The sequence below is a fragment of the Triplophysa rosa genome, linkage group LG16, assembly GCF_024868665.1.
Source record: "Triplophysa rosa linkage group LG16, Trosa_1v2, whole genome shotgun sequence".
NCBI lineage: Eukaryota > Metazoa > Chordata > Actinopteri > Cypriniformes > Nemacheilidae > Triplophysa > Triplophysa rosa.
This window is the reverse complement of record NC_079905.1, coordinates 7,580,270-7,602,036: the sequence shown is the minus strand read 5'-3', so window position 1 is coordinate 7,602,036 and position 21,767 is coordinate 7,580,270. Positions and strand designations below refer to the sequence as shown.

Below are 21,767 nucleotides of genomic sequence, written 5' to 3'. Positions count from 1 at the left end.
GCTTTAGTAAACTATATTAACCATGTTTAATATATAAACATGAAATGTTTTTGAGGCACCAAATTATTAGCTGAAAATAAATAAAAACCTAAATAAAATAAATAAATAAATAAAAATCTATTTAACTACACAGCAAAATAATAAAAAAAAAAATAAAATGACAAGTGCACATAACAAAATTGCTACAATTTAGCTAACATGAAAACTAAAAATATAAAAATAAAAGCTCATTTAAAACAAAACTAAAATTCTGATATATGCAAATACAGCAAAAAGAATGTAAACTATATTGATCTTCAACAATTAAGTGTTAGTTATACTGTGGTATTTTTTTATATTTCAATGCTCTTTGCATCCGAATTCATATCGACTGTTGGTCTGCTTTAAAAAACTCTATACCTTTGCCTGATAGTATTATATAGGCAACACCAATATAATGAGTCTAGATTTCATTACCCAGACTATATGGCGCTGATTTAGAATCACAATTGAAACAGAAACCAATAATGTTCCATTAATTATGTAACATATGATACTGAATGTATCATATGTTACATAATCATTCCAATAACAGGAAGGATTTATTTCTTCCTCTTTTGAGTATTCGAAATAAATGCATGTTAAAAAAGATAGTGACCTCCTTCACTAAGCTCGGATAAACCTGTTGCAAGGACAGATACAGACCCATCTGGTCATCTGCAAAAATTCAAGCACACCTGAGCTCATGCAGGCCAGTGGGATGATGTTAAAGTTAGACCAAAGCCTTTGGTCTTTGCTTACATATCTGAGCACAGTAGCTTCCGGCTAGATAAACTGTCATTGCACAGACAGGCTGAGAGCGTTAAACGCAAGCACCATGATGTGTCCTAGATAAACCTGTCAGCCAGGCAAATGAGGAATGTTTTCAGCTTCATAAATGAATCAGTAGAGAATTTGTTGAACTTTTACTTGATAAAGGCCTCAATGTTGCCGTTCATACCCTGCTGCCTCTCCGCTCACCTGCCGCAGTAAGATAGCGGCTCTATCACAACAGCTTAATGATTTAGTATCTCTGCGAGGTCTGGACGCCAAGTGCGCAGTGTTTCCATGGAAACTGTGCTCTGAATCCATATATACCAGATTTAAGAATATGTGTTCATGAATAGTCCAGAATGGACCAGATTACTTCATTCGTAAGAAAAAAGAGAGAGAGCATATATTTTTATTTAACATGTAGAATCTCTCTGTATTCTGATTGTTTGTCTATGGAATGTATTATGGAAAATATGATGATCTATGCTAAAATATGGAGCTAATTTTAATATATTTGTGTCCATACAATGGAAGTCAGTGGGGTCAATATTGTTTGGTTACCAGCGTTCTTCGAAATATCTTCTTTTGTGTTCTGCATAAGAAAGAAAGTCAAACAGGTTTGTAATAATTTGAGGGTCTGTAAATGATAAAGAAGAATTCATGTTATACTGTAGGCTGCACGGGGCATTTTGAAAAATTATTTGGCAACCCAACTCTAATCTACAGCCAGTTTGTGATGAATCGATATCACAAGGCATGAATGCTAAAGAATAGGCGTGTGGCTTCAACAATCAGAGTCTTTGTGTTGTAACTCTGGTTCATTCCCCATTTCCAACACATAATTCCCTCTCCCACAGCATGCTGTTTTTCGCTAATTTCCATAAACGTTGATCAGCAGCAATCTCTATTGTCTATCTATTGTTTTCTCATCCCATAACAAGCTCTCATTGTTCCTCGGCCACCGTCCCCTGCTCCCTGCATAACTGACCCACTGGCATTCCGTACTGATCAGCTTCTGACACACATCGTGGATGTTTTGATATTTTGGGACCTGTACACACACCCAGTCTTTTCTCAGAGTGTCCCAGCATACCCCAGTGAGTATGCTTCTCCCCACCCCCCAGCTGTCTCTATCCCATCATCCCCCTGCGGCCGCATTGGCAGTGGTGTCCGGCACACGCCTACAGTGGGGAATGCAGAAACCAGAGCCTCTCTCTCTCTCTTACATCCATGCTCTATTTCAGCATCTCACTTTCTCATTTACTGGGTATCAATAACTCTTGGCCTGTGCTCCTGGGCTTCCACGCCCCAGTCATAAGTTCTGTTTCGAGAGCTAGTGAATGGCCTATGTAGACAGCTGCCTTCAATAGCAGCATCCTAACTGTTATGACATTTTGGATAGTAAACAAAACAAATGGAGACTCAATTTGTTTATAAACAATACTACTACTACTAAATAATTGATATATACAGTAGTAATGGCCATGCAACCAAGTGACCATTTTAGAAAGTGGAGAAAATAAATGGAGATTAAATTTGCTTATAAACAAATACTACTTCTACTAATATATACAGCCACAGAAAATATAAGAGAGCATTTCAAAATTACTTTCATTTTTTTCTGAATTTACTATTTATAGGTATTTGTTTAGGTAAACGTTTAAGCAATACAACAGTAATATTTGTACATGTATTTAGGAAAAGTTATGTGATAACATTGATTTTCATCGCAGTTTTCATGTGTCTTGTCATGCTGTCAGTCTATCACATTGCTGTTGGATGACTTTATGTCACTCTTGAGGTTTGATTTTTGTTTAAATTCAACAGACACTGGACTGAAATGGCGACAATACATCTAGAAGTGCTGAATAAAATAAAATATGTAATGGTCTCTTAATTTTTTCAGCAGTTGTATATAGAAAAGGCCATGCAACATTATAAGTGACCATTCTGGAAAGCGAACAAAACAAATGGAGAGCCAGTCTGCTTATAAACAAATAGTAATAATAATAATAATAATGTTAATACAATGATTGCCAAAAGTGATGTCCGAGGGGGGCATAGTTACACAATATTTACTTTAAGGTTAGATTGAATTATCAAAATATTAGGTGTATAATACAAAATAGATAAAACACTAAACTTTTATTGGCAAAATTATTTTGCAAAAAGGCAAACATATCAGGGAACATGGCTTTAAAAATGAAAAAAAAAAACAGTTTTATCCATTTTCAATATTTTTTATCCTCTTGTGTAGTAAAATTTTGTAGCCGTGTTTAATACTATCTATAACAGGTACCTAGTATCTTATATTACATATAGTATATTTAATTACTCTTAATACATCTTATATATATATATATATATATATATATATATGAATACAATACATCAATTTTCAAAGCTCGACATCACTTTTGGCCATGACTGCATGTATGAATGAAATGCTGTATTGGTAGTATTCATAACTGACATTTGTATTGCCTCATCCACCATATGACGCCTACCTTGTATATCTACAGCACAAGCACTGATGCCCTAAAATGTTGTCTCTTTAGGCAGCTCACTAGGTTTTAGAACAGTTTGGTCTTTTCCGATGTCTTTCTTTCAATCCACCCTCTCAAAAAATCTCTGATTACCTCAACCTGCGTCACACTTCTGCATTTCCTGTCTCACATCGTTTCAGTATCTCTGATTGCGTCTGATCTGGCGCAAAATCTCTCTCTCTCCCTCTCTCAGCAGTAATGCGATCAGGTGCAGTGAGTGAGTTGTCTCCACTCCAGTAACTGCATTAAGCTCCTCTCTTCTGTAACATCTGCCCCTATTGCCCATATCACTGATCGCAAGGCCAGGGTCACTCAGGCCAGAGCTGTTCCTGGAACAAACACACAAACACCATCACAGGTTTGTAATGGAGGCATGGCACCCACTCTCTCTCCCGTCGGTACATGCAATCTATATTCACTTATCTCCACCGCAATAGCCCTACAGATGCCAGTGAATCTATAGATCAGATAACACCTGCTGGTCTCACACAAACACGTGCACACACGCACACACACACACACACAAGCGCGTGCACACACACACACACACAGGCTTTGGTTGACTATCACCGTGGGGACAGTCCATAGGCGTAATGTTTTTATACTGTACAAACTGTATATTCTATCCCCTATCCCTAACCCAACCCCTAAACCTAAAGATCATAGAACACTTTTTGCATTTTTAGATTTGTAAAAAATATTGTTCTGTACAATTTATTAGCTTTTTTGCCCCTGGGGACCTCAATTTTGGTCCCCACGGTGACACGAGTACCCATGTGTTGGTGTGTATTCAGGTTTAGGTCCCCACCGGGATATACAAACATGAACACACACACACACACACACACACAAAGTGCTTCCCCAGAATCTGGGCACCAACAGAAGTACAAATGTTCTTGATTTAGTGCAGTCATGGCATGTTATGGCACACTGTATGTTAATAATTATAAATTATAAAATAAATAATGATACAATAATAAATACTAAATAAATAATAACAAAATAAAGATAAATATTACTTTAAATAATAGATTTCGTAGATATTTATCATGGAATGAATAAGGGATTAATATTAAAATAAATTTAACAAAAATATAAAATAATAAAACGTACCTTTTTATCGAATTAATATTATTAATATTATTAGTTCCTTTTTACTAACAGAAATGCATGATGATCAAAGGCTATAACTGTACCACATACTTTTTCTCATTTAAGTGGGCCACCAACATTAATTGCAGCCATCGACCCTTGAAACTAAAGGTTCTCCCAACCATTTCCTTTTACACTTCAGAATAACTTCACGCTATTCCAAACAAGCACTCAGACTCATAAACACGCTCTGCTGATGGGTCATTTTTCTACAGTGCATTACTACTTTCCCTATCCTGCCCTGCTTCTTGGAATAATTGAAGGCTGTTGAAGTGAAGTGTGCTCTCGCGTGAGTCAACACACGCTCTCGGCTAATGCACAAACGGATGCCTGCGCTGTTCAATTAATTGGACATTCCACTTAACAAGGCAGTCTGACACACGCTTCCTCGAACGGGAGGCTACAATGGAACGGAAAAGCGTAAAAGAAGTTTGTGATACGGCATCGCGCTTCAGAAAACACTGAAGACGTGAGTCTCTGTGATAGTGGTGGAGATTGACAGAGCCAAGCTGTGAACACCTGGCTGCCTGCCAGATGTTTCTCAATGGGGATGCCCGACCGCCTGCCTGCCGACCTCTTTGCAATTACCCAAATTCAGTTAGCAGCATTTTATTATAATATTTAATATTTTTTATATATAATTGTGTGACACCCCGAATATATAACTATCATATTGCTGCTGTCCTTCTAAACCTTGCATCTCCATATTGTGATTTAAATTAGTTGTCATAAATCATTATTATTAGTCACCTTTTTGCAAATATCTAACCAATAAAAAAGTATTAAGAAGTGCTTGTCAATTTTGACAACACAGTAGTTTATCATTTAAAAAGCACTGTGTTTTTTCCATTTCCTTAAAAGCGGAGAATTTGGACATCCGAGGTTTTGAAAAGACAGCGACGATATATCATACATATATTGTTACTGTTAAATAAAATTACTACAGTAAATACAGTAAGAGAGGTTTTAGATCATAACACCCATCCAAAACATGACGTTAAAAAGTTCCAAATATTAAAACAGTATCTCGACACTGTTTAGTTTGGCATATCCCAGATCTATACAGAAAGTTTTGTAAACCCCCATCCATTCTAACAGGATTCATTCATATACTGTATTCACACAGTACTGCATTGATTCACTTGAATACTGAGACACTTTAGCCTTGAGACTTTCTGTTTCCAAATCTGTCCGTTGAAGTGTAATTGCTTTTAAAAGACGATTGGAAGCCAAGGTGGCGTCAAGCCCTTAACGTCGGGCCGAGACAAATAGTCTGTTGACTGAAAAGCTCAACTAAACAACTGTCCTCTAGCGCTCTTAAATATAGTGTGATTACAGCAGTGCTTCTCATTCAAACCACACTCGCACGTAATATATCTAACACCACATCCAACGCTCCGCTCTCCCTGCGATGGAAACACAAGGACACATTCTGGACCTAAAAGCTGGGCGGATTATTTTGAGATGTACATGCATGAATAGCTCAATGCTGTCCGGGGGAACGGACCATCTGACGACTGAATATATCAACCCTGAATTTTCCATTAGAACACAACCGGGCTCTCGCAAAAGAAGGCAAAACAAGAGCGAGTGTTTACGGCCCGAACGATGGGTGACATTTCAAAATGCTACATGCAAATAGACTCAGCGCTGACCTTCTTCTACTCTGCTTTTGGACTGTTGGCTAACAGACCGCTGAACTCTTTCTAATTGACTCTGGGATCGGGCACGGCCCATCGATCACAAATCAAGTTTATTGATTGGCTGCTGGATGTGTCAGGCTGTGCTGATTTCCTCAAATAAGACAGACAGCACGGCTGGTCCAGGCATCAGATCTTTGACAAGCATTTCCAAACAGGCAACTGAATATAAAGAGCAGGAACAATATGCCGGCTGGTCTGCATGTTTAAAACATTAAAGAGAGATCACCAAAAATGAAGGGTTTTCCAATTCGAAATCACTTCGTCTTCGCTGCTCAGAATGCAAACACAAGAAGTTGCGCTGTGTCGTCACAAGCAACCACTGCTTAGAGCAATGAAAAAGAAATGAAAACATGCTAGCAGTATGTCCGCTGTTTGGCAGTATTTCAGAGTGGACCAACTAGTACAACTGCGACTTAAGAAAAATAAAGGATATCACGGTCAAATGTCTGTCAGATAATAAAAATACACTAGTTTACTGTATGTATTTGTTCATGTTTTATTAAGGGATAAGTCTGAAGATGACGCCATAAAATAGTTCTATCAATTCAAACAGGACTAGTAGTATATAGAGCTGTATACAGATACACACCCAGGTATCGGGAAGGGAAAAAGGGTATAGGAACATCTCTACCAAAAATAAACATTATTTATCATTTACTTATCCTTGTGTCATTCCAAACCTGTATGACTTTCTTCTGCAGAACATAAAAGAAGATATTTTGAAGAACGTGTAACCAAACAACACCACTGTATGGATACAAAACATTTCTGAAATATCTCTTATGTTCCACAGAAGAAAGAGGTTTTCAATTAAAAAAAAGAGTTCATCAAAAGTTTTTAGGCTCTAGTCTGTCTCTATCAATGGATTTTTGTACATTTCCCATCTGTCCGAGACGCTGGTCGGTTTCACATCGTAGTCTTAGTCTAGTGAAATGTTGGCTCCCCTAGATCTGACCTGAGGGCTTGGATCAGTACGGCCGGCATTACTACACGTTTCCTTCATGGTGTAAAAACAATTGTCTAAACTGTGTGACAGTATGCAAGCTATCGCTATGTGACATATGGTTATTATGAACTGTAAAACAGGACTATTTTGCACCCGTATGGCACGCAGATGTTAAATAGATGCTGGTGTCTTTGTGAATATTATGCCACAATCATAATCAGGAGTGAGAAATTGATGCAAATTTACATCGCTTCTCTTCTCTGCACATTTCTGTCTTGTAGCTCATTTTCCTCCCATCTGTGTGTGTGTGTGTAAGCTGAGATAACTCACTCATCTGCAACTTCAATTACTTGTCAACAAACAGCCTTCTAACACTCATGTGCCCCAATGAGCTTTTAGTGTCTCCCCAGCAGCTCACACAAAAACACACACACACATTTTTTCACAGTTACCACGCATTAGTTATGAAACCTTTCTGAAAATGTTATTTTAACACATAATCATCATGATTTATCAAAATTGAAATGACTTTGCTCGGCTGCTGTTCTGCTATACGCCCACCTGAGACCTTGTCCCCACTAATACATTTTCACTTTACTTTAGTTTGAGTTTTAAAATGCTCTTTGTCCACACTAGCATTTGCATGTACTGTGCATGAGTAAAACGTAAAACACTTCATCCTGTGTCAATTCTGTCAGGTGTTTGTTCATTTTCTGCCTTATTATAATATAGCAGCAATACTATAAATACATGATTAAAACATCCTCGATTCCCGCTGCTGAATAATGACTAAACATTCTGTCTCCCTGCTATCTTTCTGAAACCTTGTATCTCCATATTTAGTTATTTTTATTTTTTGCCATAAATCATTATTATCAGTCTCCCTTTGTTTGTCACTGGGTTTCGCAAATATCTAACAAATAAAAAAGTAATATTAAAAATTCTTGTCAATTTGACAACACAGTATTTAATCGTTTATAAAGTACAGTGTTTTAATCATTTATTAAGTACAGCAAATTTGGACATACAAGGTTTTGGAAGGACAGCGCAATATGTAAAATGCAATATTATGAACAGACACAGACATTAAAGCTATTAAACTGGAGAGCAGCCAAAACAACGAATGACGAAAAAACTGGGCCTTTGTTTAAAATTTTTAACCACATTGGAGATATTTTGAAAAAGATTTTTGTTGACAAAAACGCTGTCTTATGCCCTATTCGCACGGGATTAGTATTACCTGGGGACCTCTAGTCATTTGTAATAATTGCAGAGGTTGTCTGTGATCTTAATCTCGTGCGAATCGGCCATGTCTGTAATTTGTAAAGTAAAAATTCCCCCGCAAATTACCTACCATATTTTGACGAACACCGAGGTCCTGTGATAATATTAGTCCCGTGCGAATCGGCATCTCTGTGATTTGTCGGGCTCATATATCATTTTTCAATGTTTTATCCACCGGTTGCGAATAATGGAGGCTGTGTTGAAGTGTTTTGATATTATTTCGGGTGCTGGGTCATATCCCTACCTGCCAACACTATCGTTTTGGTCGGGTGTCTCCCGTTTTGTTATTTATTATGGAAACTCTCGTTACATTTGAGACCTGCGATCACGGTGATCTGTCCGGTTCGCAATCGCGGGTCTCAAATGCTGACAGGTACGGCATATATCATTATACACCATACAACTATAGGCTATATAAACTATACGCAAAGCCTTGCCATCATATCCAGGAAATAAGTCCGTGAATTTGAGTAAAATCACAGGCTTAACTTATCCCGTGCGAATGCGCCACATGAAATACAGATGTGGGGAAGTAATTTCTAAATCACACGAGGTCCCCACATAATACTAATCCCGTGCGAATAGGGCTTTAGTGTGGATGGCCAAAACGAAGAGAAAAAGATGCGTCTTCAAACAAAAACATAGCAGTGGAGACAAGGCCTGAATCCATTCTAGTACAAAGCAGCCAATTTCGATCCAATCACTTTACTGTGAATACAATTTTGCTATTTTTCACTAAATATCCTGTTTCACTTACAAATACATTAGGGATATAAAATGAATGACATCAATGAAACGTCTGCTTTCCCATACAAACATCAAATAGCATTTGTTGACATTATTAAACTGCAGTGTTTGCCCACAAAAGCATAGAGCATTTGTGGTTTGCTTGTGTGAGTATGTGTGTGTGTGTTGACGTATACCATACCATGAGCTGCACTGACTCAATGTTTTTGATGTGGAAATGGGTAGTGTTGTGATGTCACACTGACATATGTTTCCTTGTGTGTGTAGGAGTGCCCATACGGGCAAAAAACATTGCCAGGCTGTGTCTGGATGCAAAAGTAGGAACGGAAAGCAAAGAGATGAGTGTACTTGTAGTATAGATCGGCAATTTGCAGAAGCACACGCTCGGTTCCAACTGCGCAAGGAGCCGCATTCCAATAAGCAGATGGTATCTTAAGTGCTGTGGGGCCCTAACAATGTGTGTGTGAGAGTGAAGGGCCAACATATGCATCCATGGCACTTAGATGGAAGAGAAACCAAGCAGGAGTTATTTCACTAAGATCTAATTAAGTGCTAATTGTTACCTCAATCGCCACGGGTTGTCCATGGGTTTGTTTATAGGAAGTGTGGGTGTATTACAGGAGGGGAAACAACTTTACCTCATCTCTGAGATCTCACGCGTGAGTGAAACACAAATTAAGGGCAAGCAGCGGAGGAGAGCATCGATCAACGTCACAAACCGCAAGCGACGGTGATGAACTGCAGCAGTTGCACCTTTTCTGTATGTGTGTGGAAGTGACTCGCATCGTAGCGAGAATATATCAAGCTGGACAGATGTTGTAGCATCAGCAGGAGGAGTTGTGTAACCATTGCGATGATGGTAATGAGAAGGTCTCTGTTAATTGCCATGAGCGATATATCTCTTCCATCTGTCAGCTGTTAAAAAACATACACATAAAACACACATTTACACTTTTTAGTCATTTTTGACGGGGTTTGGGCATTACGAATAATAATAAAACTTGTTAATGAAAGGAAATAGGTCAGTTTGTGTTTGTAAACTATGATTTTGTAAAACTAAATTCCACTTTGCATATTGTATGCAAGATTCAAATTAGTGTGTAAGCAAAAAAACATATGGTAGTTTCGAATAAATATGCAATAAACATAAAGAAGCTCAATAGTAGGGCTGTCACGATTATTAAATAATCGTCTCATCGCGATTGTTTGACCTCATCGCGATGGTTTCAGATCATCGCAATTATTGCACATCTCTATAGAAGACACTAGGGGGAGCTGTAGTGCATCTGCATATTGCATATTTTAGTGTATATATTGTAACTAAAGCATGGTAATACTTGTAAAATGTACCACCACAACACAATCACTTAAAAAAAAAACTAAAGCATATACCATAAAAATAACCTGCAGTACAATTTAATATTATTTCAGTGTGAAAACCACAACCAAAATCTCATTAACATAGAAGTAAACTTTTAATGTAGTCTTGCAAGTGAGAAAAAAACAGACTAGAAGCTTTTCTATGACTGATAGCATTTTAATGGTGGCTTCAATTCACACCTGATCAGTTTACTTAATTTACAAGTATTTGGCGGTTGTATTATTGACAGGTAAAAGCCTAAACCTTAAGTATGATGACCCAATTTTTTCCTATGTATTTCCAAGAAAAAGAACATACTCTTTATATTCAGAACAATATAGTCGTTTCAAAGCTGAATAAAAAATGTATGAGAATTAAAAGTCAAAGCTCTAAAACAGACAATTAATCGTCATAATCGCAATGATTTATTAGACAATTAATCGTCAGCCAAATTTAATAATCGTGACAGCCCTACTCAATAGTATTGAATCGTGACCCAGAAAGTATAAAATATTCTATTCCCAGATTCTCTCTGATTCCCACCTCTAATTTATAGTGAGCAGCAGGATTATGCAAATTGGAACACAGTCTAAGAGAGAGAATTAAAGAGATTCACCCAAAAGAAAAAAATCTGTAATTATTTATTTACCATCACGTCATTCAAAATCTGTATATTACTCTTTCTTCTGTGGAACACGAAAGAAGATACTTTGAGAAATGTCTCAGTGGTTTTGTGTCAATATGGAAATCAATGGGGCCAGTGTTGTTTGGTTACTAACATTCTTCAAAATATCTTAGGAAAGAAAATCATACAGGTTTGAAAATACACAATGGAATTTTCATTTTTGGGTGAACTATCCCTTTAAAGAGATGCTCTGCAGGACAGCAGGTGAGCAGGTTCAAGCCGCCGGTTCTGAAACTAAGAGAGGCTGGAAAAACAATGTCCTTCTGCTTTGTTCCATTAGAGTCCAGCCAGAAGGTCAGACTCAACGTCTGCCTCATATATAATGAAAGGGAATTCTTAACATTCTTACTGTATGTGTGTGTGCGTGCGTGCGTGCATGTGTTTATATGCAGCCAATAGTGATGGATGGCCATCAAGAAGGACGTCCGGTATGAGATACTGCTGTCCTTCGCTCTTTCTAAACGATGGCAAACACGCACGCACACACTTCTCCTAGTCCTGACCTTTATTATGATTATTTATCTCTTCAATATGTTTACACAGATGTCACACGCTTGATCTAAGATCTGCTTCTCTGTACGCATAGGCAACACACATGCAGAGAAAGAATACTACAGGAAGTGAATCGCAGGTACCATTTTAAGAAGATTTCAATAAACCTGATCCAGAGTCCATTGAAGTAAAGGTGTCACGTGACCAGTGAACGACATATCCCGTGGAGCTGCGCTATAATAGTCATTTTAACTCGAGCGGGAACTCAATAATCTGCTGAGAGAAATGAATGGAAGTCTTATGAGGATAGCATACATATTTCATGAGCTTAATCATAAGCCAGACATCAGTTAACATCCTGTTGCAAGAGATGCTATAAAGAACTACTTGCTGTTAATTTATGGCACATTTGCCGCAGGTTGCACATCATATAGCATTCTTCCCCATCATTTAATCCACATTCTGTAGTGAATTCGCTCCAGTATTCCTGCAAGCGTAAATGTGAACGCAGACATTTCATGTGCCTGCATGTGATGATTAAAGCACACAGTTTGTAGATGTGTCAGGCCTATAAAACATGAGCAGTGATCTGAATTACCTGTCAGAGGTTTTCTGGTGATAGATTTTCCTACATGTTCATCTGCTGAAAACAGGATATTTAATCTCTTTTCTCGTCCTCATCCTCATCTTCTTCTTGTCAAGTGTGACAGATGAAATGTATTTATTTTTCAACCATGCATTTCTACCTTTTCTCTAGTTTTCTTTTTCAGTTTTTTCATCTCCTTATTTGTGCTTTGATTTTATTTTAAAGTAGTAGCTTACTTTAAAATAACCCCCCATTGAGTTTCCATAGTCATTTTTATTCCTACTATGGAAAGTCAATGAGGTCTTATTTTAACTAAGGTGAACTACTCCTTTAATGTCCCATTGCTTTCTTTTTTGAGAACTGTTAAATAAGATACATTTTTAAGTTTTAGACACGTCAAAATGTCTCATCAACCTTGTTCATATAAAGGACCTTAACGCTGCTAACTAGTCGTAAATTAAAGGGATAGTTCACCCAAAAATGATTTTCATAATTTATTCATCATCATGTCATTCCAAACCTGTATGACTTTTCTTGTCTGGCAAACACAAACAATATTTTAAAGAACGTTGGTAACCAAACAGCATAATCCCCCACTGACTTCCACTGTTTGGACACAAAACCACTGAGACATTATTCAAAATATATTCTTTTGTGTTCCACAGAAGAGTCATTTTGAACGACTATCCCTTTATGAGTAACCATGTAGGATTTCCCAACACTGTCATATGCTAAAAGAAAGAGTCCTAAGATCATCAAAATGACAGAAATGATGAAATGAGAAATGAAGAGGATTTTCTCTCTGTTCTCTTCCACCTGTCTATGGGAGTGGAGTTCTGATCTTAGCTCAGCTGCTAACGTTCAAAACATCTGCGTCTGTTTGTTTAAGCTCCAAAACAGTTAAATGAATATTTCAAGTGTCTGAAAGAATGAAAACTGGATTAAGCGGCATATTATTAGGGAGCTGTAAAGCGATGTGATGGGATGTTTGTTTCGTGCAAGGTTTTCATGGGTGAGTGATTTTTAATGGAGTGCGCTGCTCAGACGCTTTAAGGCTAGGAGATGAAAGGAATAGCTTTGTTATTCACTTTTCTTTTGACGGAGAACATACACAATATGTACAATTTAAAACACATATGGTCATAGTCTCTATACACACAGGCTCTCTAACACACAACTGCAGTCATACAGTGCACATAACACAAAATCAAAATATTTAAATTATATTCAATTGACATAAATCTAGTTGAATTTCATAAAATGTATAAAATTGGTTAAACAATAACATTTTTAATTAAATTTATACTTTTATGTTTATTTAGGACATTAGCTGCCACACTAACGTAATGTTTTCAAATAATCTTCATTTGACAAATTATGTCAGCAAATACTGATATATGCAATTACTTCCATTAATTAATTGTCATGTTCTATAATTTATTTGATTAAAAATGTGAGACCATTGAAGAACAAAAGAGAAACATCTAAGAGGGTCGTTTTTTACCAGTAAGAACTGATAGGTTTTCAAACATCTCTGCACTTCTCTCTCTGTTTAGTTTCTCCAAACTCTTCCTCTCTTTTCTGCTCATCTTCCAGTAACAGGCTTTTTGCACCATGCCTTCATTTAATTTCCCTTTTAATCTAATTCTCTGTCTATCGAAACTTGCACTGGCATCTGTGCTCTCTTTGCCTTTGATGTCTACATATTTTTCCACATATGATAGCTTAATTATTCAGTTTACAGTATAACACATACTATGTTTGACTTTGTGCTGCGTATTTCACATCACAGAGATCTGTTTGGTAAAGCATCACTATATATTATTTTAATTACGCTTTTTACATGGGTTTGTTGTGTGGAGGTGTCTAGGGATTGAGTCAAGGGCGTATCAGTGCAGTTTAGAGAGTTTAGGATCTTAATTTGAAAGAAAACTTAAGTAAAAGGAGGCATATACGGCACAAGCAAACAATGACAGCAGACTTGAGGCTTTACAGAGATTAAGACAGAGAGAGGAAGGAGAGAGTACACACACACACACACACACACACACACACACTGGCCCTCTATGATTAATGACTGAGAAAGACTGGACTTTATATCCGAGCACATTGTGGGAATCATGAATTCAGAATCCAAGACAAATAGCAGAACAACGCTTCAGTGAGCCATGTGGTTTCCTGTGTGCACTGATAAAACACACAACTTTGCACACACATGCACAAACCCAGTCAGATAATCATTTATCAGTACGTGATATAGAAACACCTTCTTAACAGCTACTTTTTTAATCAAATCCAGATGGCATGTTACACACATTCTGTAAAAAAAAAGTGGAATTTAATGATCATTAATGCTCAACAAAGTAAGAATGATTTAAACTGCATGTATCAATATTTGAAAGGAAAAATAAAGACCTATATATTGTCACATTTGAAATGTGTGATTGATCATATTTACTATTAAAATCAAATGTGATTAATACAATTTTAATAATCTAATACTGACAGCCCTAGAATCTATATACTGTAGGTCTATAGAAGTCCAAACAGACATGTAGAGGACAGACTCACACACCTTGCCGTGGGCTGTCTCATCTGTGTGCTGCAGCTTTTGAAACCCCTGATGCAGAGGCTACACAGATTAAAACACACACAGATGGGGCGTGGCCTGTCAGCTTTGATGGGCGTGGCCTGTCAGCTTTGACGGACAGTCTCCGCTGGGCTGCTAAACTTCATCTCTCATCTGTTGCAAAAGGACAAAGGTCTAGTGTAAATCACTCTCTGCCTTCCTATCACCCGCGCCCTCTGTCCTTCTCTTACTGTTTTCCGGATTAGATATTTAATCTGGCTCGTGTTGACCATGCGTATGTATCAGCATGCAATGCAGCTCGGGGCCAAAACCGTTCAATTAAAATCCTCTTTCAGAGAGGGAGAGGGAGAGAGACGTGAGTGGCGAATGAGAAGGGGGATATTTTAGATGTAAAAGATTAAGAGCCTTTTAAATTTACAAATACAGACTTCACTAGTTTTCACTTCCTTGTCTGAAATTAAGCTCAGTGAGTTTTTCTGTGATATTTCTTCAGGCTGCATTTGACTTATAGTTCACCAAAACAACATGACACACAATGCAAATGTATAGAGAACTGGGTGTCTGCGAGGTCTATTTCTGACCCGTTGGGCCCTGCGATCTGTTATTATCAGTTCCTAATGTTTTGTGAACCATTGTGAAGCAAATGTCACTCGCATTACATCGAGTTTATAATGTTCTGTCTGTAACAACTGCCTAAAGTACTGCATATTTATGATGGTTTGACAAAAACATTTACATTTGTGTTGCCAAGCTCTTTGAAACATACAGATTTAATAATAGTGTAAAGCATCACACTTAAATATGAAAAAACAAAGCACAGATGTATTGAAAATTAGATTTTTTTTATTCTTATATAAAAAAACAACCTTAGATAAAACAGAATAAACCAGTCTAAGATGGTTAGTTGACTTTCAGTTGGTCTTTTTCTTCTCCTGGCCTGGGCAAGCTGATATTTCACTGGTTAGTTGAATGAACTGTGACAACTCTCAAAAACCATACAAAACCCCAAAATCTGACTTTTCAAGCTGGGAGACCAGATAACCACCTTGGTACAAGCTGTTTATTTCAGCACAGTTTTTAGTAAAACTCTAGTATGACACAGTGTTTTAAAGGTCCAATGTGTCATTTTTTTGGAGGATCTATTGACAGAAATGCTATATAATATACATACTGTAACTATGTCTTCAGGGGTGTATAAAGACCTTACATAATGAAGCGTTATGTTTTTATTACCTTAGAATGAGCTTTTGCTATCGGCATACAGCGCAGGTCCCCTTGCATGGAATTCGCCATGTTGTTTCTACGGTAGCCCTAAACGGACAAACTGCTCTACAGTGCATGATTTCTAAATACACCATCTCCTTCACCAAAGAAGTGAAAACGAAAGAAGAGAAACAGGGGATCGGAAAAAGAGAGAAAAAACAGTGGCTGGGTATAAACCTCATTACAAAGAAGTACGTATTACATCAGTAACCAGATCCATCTGTAATATACAAAAATATAAAATTCATATTCATCATCATCTCTCTCTCTGTCGTGGTTTTCTCTTTGTGTAATATCTGTTTCTGCGGAAACCCTGAACGTTGTGGTGTGTGTGCGTGCGTTCCACACAGATGTTTAATCTAATCGTGCACGTTCTTTTCACCTACACAACAGCACGAGCCTGTCTCTCCTTCATTCTGTCTCTCCTTCATTCTGTCTGTCACCCATACACACACTCCAGGCGTCTTTGGCTGGTGTCCCAGAGCCTCCTGTGAACACACACCTTTCACCCTGCCTGCTTTATGAGTCATGCGCTAATGCTGCGACACCGAGCACAGTCACATTAGCTCCGACTGCTAACACCTTCATCTCTTATCAGCTGTTAGCACACATTTACATCACAACTATCTGTTCCTCTTCACCGTGTGTGTTTTAATGGGGTTATATCATGGAAAAACGGATTTTCTCTTGGTCTTTTGAAATAAAGGGGTTCAATCTTCTGTGCACACCAGTGGTCTCCAACATGGTGCCTCTGGGCACCTGGTGACCAGCGTGGAGCCAGTGTGTCACCCGCCGAGTACATTCTATAAACAGCCTCAACTTTAGTTTTAAAGTTATAAAAAGGGCTAACATTTTATATATCATTAAAAATATTCAAGATTTTTTTATGTGTTCAGTTTTCAGCTACTCTACTGCTCTAAAAAATACAAGAAAAATCATCCTGGTATATTTCATATAAATCAGGCCAAAAATCTAATTATTACAGAGTTCATCTCACTGACTGAATGAATACTTGAATGCTAGAGATGGAGAATGTCACTGAATAATGACTTAAAGTAATTTTTCTAAAGTAATTTTAAAGTAATGACTCCTTTCATTACTGCGTTTTAACAGCATGAACCTTTGAATTTCAGGCGTTTAATTCTTGTATGAGCAATTTCTTTATACATTTATAAACACCAGTTATATCAGTTCTGCATGTTCATTTTGACAGTCCTATGCATGCTGTGGAAGTATACAGTGTATATACTCACTTAAGTCATCTTTGCTACAACATTCACCAGTATGAACACTATCTTTCACACTCACCACTTTCAGCTCAAACAGCCTCTCTTTCAATCACACTCATTCACACACTGGTTTTTACACATACACACACACGCACACACACACACACATGCACATGCACACACACACGCACACACACGCACACACACACACACACACACACACAGACGGACATCTCCGGTGTACAGCCGCTGATGACAGCTGAGCAGCCGGGGAATTTTCGGCAGCTCTGATACACACAGCACAACAGCTGCCCTCTCATTGCTCTCAATGACAGAGAGAGAGAGAGAGACTTATGTGCAGCGCTGTGCATTGGCATCAGTAAACTTGACAGGAAGTAGATACCTAAAACAGGAAATAAGGAGAGAGAGCGAGATGATGCATTGGCATCAGTTAAGCTGACAGGAAATAAGGAGAGAGTGACACTGAGGTGTGAAGCCAAGGAAAGAGCCAGCGACATGGAACAGTTGATCCATGGTGTCTGTGACAGGACTCTGCACCATGTTTGACTCCAACAAAATCTTCCTCCGTTTATATAAATATTTTACACACTTTTCTCCCCTGGAGAGGACAGATATCGGAAGCGCAGCTGGGAGGCGTCTGCAGGCCTCGCATTCGTGAGCATACGGCTGTGCGTGTATACGCAAACACACGCTGTGTTTTCCATATATAAACACAGATAACAGCAGACGCTCACCTGCAGGCATCTATTCTTAACCGAGTGTGGCATGTGCCTGAGTTTACTTAGCGGGCACCCAAACACACACGCAGGGGCCCCACACAGGGCAATGTGGATATTGCGTTGTTATCGGTGTCTTACAGGGAGTGTCAGAAAAGAACAACCTAATTTTGCAGAATCTGGAGTGTTTCTATTTTTCAACATATGATTTAAAATGAAAACACTACTCATAAAGAATAGTTCACATTATGTACTGAACAACAAGATTTTGTAAATTTACACGTATGCATTTTGGCAGATGTTTTTATCCAAACCAACTTGCAAAGTGCATTTAATCTATACATTTTTATCAGTATGACTAAATGATAGCAGAAGTTTAATTTTGGCTAAACTATTCCTTAATACACATAAGTATATATAAATACATACAAAGTTACACTCGTTATTCGGCTACTCATTCTGCCACACAAATGCTACATTCCGTATATATAGTGTTAGTAAGTTTGTGTAGGCCTATGTGTCTTGTGTCATTTTTTAAGTCTCCCTTAATTCTTCACAAAGATGAGCTGCAACATGCATGCAATTTTTATGTAGATCTTTAAAATAATATATTTGAATAAAAAGCAAACACATCAATTATTCAAAGTTAAACATGACTTTTGGCCACTACTGTACTTTAAAACTCTGAGCATGCACCCACAGATTAACACGTCGGGGCAACACACAACAAATGCACAGCTGTGATACGTTTGATGTCTTTTTTAGGTCCCACAACCATATAACAAACACACATAAACAACTGTCATGGCTCTGCCTCTATTAATCATGTTTTTCTTGGTCCTGTGGCAGAGCCATGACAAAGCCTTAGGTTTTATGTGAGAAAGCCATGAGTTGTTTATGTTTTTTACTTCTCATGTGTTTTCTCTGTCTTGTCATTGGCCCCGCCCCTCTCGTTTCATGTATTGCCTCCCTGCCATGTCTTATGTTTCTCACCTGCCCTTGTCAATTATCCTTGTTTGTCTTCCCTTTAAATAGTCCTCGTTTCATTGTCTTGTTGCTCGTGTATTACGTTCGGTACATGTATGTATGTGTGTATGTATGTATGCATGTATGTATGTATGTGCTACGTTCAGTGTTTCCCGTATTGCCCGTGCCTCCTGTTGCCGTTGCCTGTCGTTGTAAGTGTTTTGGTTAGTCTATCTCTGTCAAGTGTATGTTTCTAGTTTAGTGTTTTGTTAGTTTTCGTCCCTGTTTTCCCACATTGTTATCTTGTTTTGTTTACACCCCCCCAAACCACACAACCCACAACAGACCTAGCCCCAATATACTGTTAACACGAAAACTGTAAATGCACGAAAAAGTTTATTGGCTCCTGGAGACAAAACACTGTTAAATTATTTATTAAATATATTAAAAAATTACAGATGCGATGTCTTTAGTATCTCAATAATTTCTTCAGACATTAATTAGATTTAATTGAGAGCAAATAGATCAAATGTCCTGCATCTAAGACATGTCTCCTAAGAATGTCTCGCTTCATTATGTAAGGTCTTTATACACCTCTGAAGACATTATGTATGTTATGTTGCATTTCTGTCAAAAGATCCTCCAAAAAACTACAAACTGGATCTTTAACCTATATAATCTACATTTATTTTACACTTCAGTACTCTTCATGTATTTTAAGAATGTCATTTGTGTCTGTTTTTATAGAGAGACTTAAATGAAAACATAACTGATAAACGCCATCAAACCTCCTGAACTATGAAAGGGCATTTTCCTCTGGGTAACTATTACAGCTCAAAATAAACAAAAAATAAACTTAAATTAATATTTCATGCTTTATCTATTTGCTATGTGAGACTGGAGAAGAAATTTTTACTATATTGTTAAAGGAATGCTATACAGAAACATATACAAGCACCCTATTGATTGTTTATTTTATGTTGTCACATGCCCTTAAGTCTTGCATATTTGGATACATTGCAATTCATAGATATGCTGAGAGAAACTGTGGATTAATTGTGAGAATTCTTTGAGGGAGCGCCAAGACAGAAAAGATGGATGGTAGCCCTGTTTACTTTACTGGCTGTCCGGTAAATAAACAACACGTCCTACTAAATGAAGATAGAGGTGCTTTCATACGAGCCTGTTTGCACTTCTGTTGGAGGTTTCTGTCAGGGCCAGGCACCATGGACCTCTTCTGTTGGGCCGATGGGGAACATTGGGTTCTTTCAGGCTTGTAACGGTTCTATACACGCAGAAGCCAAGCAAAACGCGGCTCAGATGATCTCCAGCAAGCAGCCAAGAGGCCTGTAAACGGCAACACTGCACTGCAACAAATGTTTATGTGTCGTTGAGAAGTTTGTTGGCATGGCGGAGGGTATTGTGCGAGTTGTTGAAAATGAGAATATACAAAGTTGGAAAGTGATATAAACAGTTTCGCAAGTACTACCGACCATAAAATTGTAGAAGTGCAACACCTGCTGTATTTGCAGTCACAGCAAACACTGTTACTCTGTTTAATTCAATGAATTACAAGCGTATTTATCTCGCTTCATCTGACATCCTGGAAGAGGTTTTGTTCTTGAGCTTGTCGCAATGCATTGTGGGATTCCCTTCTCCCTAAAGGGACAGTTCACCCAAAAGGAAAATTGTGTCATTTACTCACCCTCATGTAATTTTGTACCTGTATAAATTATGAATTCTGATGAACACAGAGAAAAATATTTGGAAGAATGCTAGCAATTTTCAGTTCTGGGACATCATTGCCTACAATAGGTGGGCCCCAGAACTGTTTGTGTTCCTACATTCTTCAAAATATCTCATTTTGTGTTCAACAGAACAAAGAAATGTACAATATTTTTACTACTATGGTAGTGGATGATGTCCAAGAGCTGAAAATTGCTAACATTCTTCCAAATATCTTTCTTTGTGTTCAACAGAACAAAGAAATGTATACAGGTTTGGAACAACTCGAGGGTGAGTAAATGATGACAGTATTTTCATTATTGGGGGAACTGTTCCTTTAACCGAGACTTTCAGCAGCCAATTAAGAACAAGGTTGTTAGTCTATATTAATAAAGAGTTGTTCAATGTTTTGCTGAACTATCTACACAGGGCAGATGGCAGCTTAGAGCTTGCTGTGTCCCGATCTGACAGAACATCTATCTGGGAGCAGATCTGGTCTACAATAACTGATTTTCATACTCATTAACACACTCTGGGTCAGCCACGGTTTTCTATCACCTTCACCATCACATATCATCCAGAGGTGGCAATCACACAAAGCAGGATTCAGTGTATTCTTAGCAACCATAAATGGTTGCCAGGGACAACAGCTTGAGGCAAAGACAATGGCTTTCTCGGATCAAAACACCCCCGTCAGCACGGCTCGGTTTTCAACAGTGCCTGCGTGGCTCTCAAAGACCTCTGATGTTCTCCTTTAATAGACTTTAAAAGTTATTTCTTTGTGGTGCGGTAAAATATTAAAATTGTTTGGCTTTTTGGTATAATTTTTGGCCTTTTCTACTGAAACAACAGACAGAAACGAGTAAATGTTGCAAGCCAGATTTGAACTCGTTGCTCGTACAAAGTGGTATAACATGTAAGAGATTGCTTCAACTATGACACAATGAGTGTTATACTAAAAGTG

At 37.9% G+C, this 21,767-nt stretch overlaps 1 protein-coding gene across 2 annotated transcripts in view; it reads left to right on the top strand.

The window, feature by feature from the left end:
- The window catches only part of LOC130566756 (exostosin-1c), a 44,222-nt gene that overhangs the window by 13,740 nt on the left and 8,715 nt on the right, over nucleotides 1–21,767 (top strand). The window lies entirely within an intron of this gene.